Source organism: Octopus bimaculoides, chromosome 6 (genome assembly GCF_001194135.2).
Source record: "Octopus bimaculoides isolate UCB-OBI-ISO-001 chromosome 6, ASM119413v2, whole genome shotgun sequence".
Lineage (NCBI taxonomy): Eukaryota > Metazoa > Mollusca > Cephalopoda > Octopoda > Octopodidae > Octopus > Octopus bimaculoides.
Genome location: NC_068986.1, coordinates 64319849 through 64320363, shown reverse-complemented (window position 1 = coordinate 64320363; position 515 = coordinate 64319849). Strand labels below are relative to the sequence as shown.

The 515-nt window shown below is 40.2% G+C and overlaps 1 protein-coding gene across 7 annotated transcripts in view; it reads left to right on the top strand.

Annotated features, from left to right (window-relative positions):
* LOC106867596 (adhesion G protein-coupled receptor L4) overlaps positions 1-515 on the top strand; it is a 364928-nt gene that overhangs the window by 294458 nt on the left and 69955 nt on the right. The window lies entirely within an intron of this gene.

Here is a 515-nt window from a genome sequence, read left to right as displayed (position 1 = left end):
CACACACACACACACACACACACACACACACACACACACGCATTCTCTCTTTCGCTTCTCTTTCTCTCCCTCGCTATCTATCCATCTATCTAGATACGTACATGTGTATGTGTCTCTGTGTGTGTACAAAATACATACCTACACAAGATATAGGCGAAGGCGAGGCTGTGTGGCAAGAAGCTTGCTTCCCAACCACATGGTTCCAAGTCCAGTTCCACTGCGTGGCATCTTAGGCAAATGTCTTCTACTATAGCCTTGAGCTGGCCAAAGTCTTGTGAGTGGATTTGGTAGACGGAAGCTGAAAGAAGACTGTCGTATATATATGTATATATTTGCTTGTCCATGTTTGTCCCAACCACCCACTATCGCTTGACAACCGATGCTGGTGTGTTTACGTCCACGTAACTTAGCATGGCCACAGTCAAATGACTGAAACAAGTAAAAGAGTAAAGAGTATATACATTTATGTATATATTTATATATATGTATATATATATATATATATATATATATAT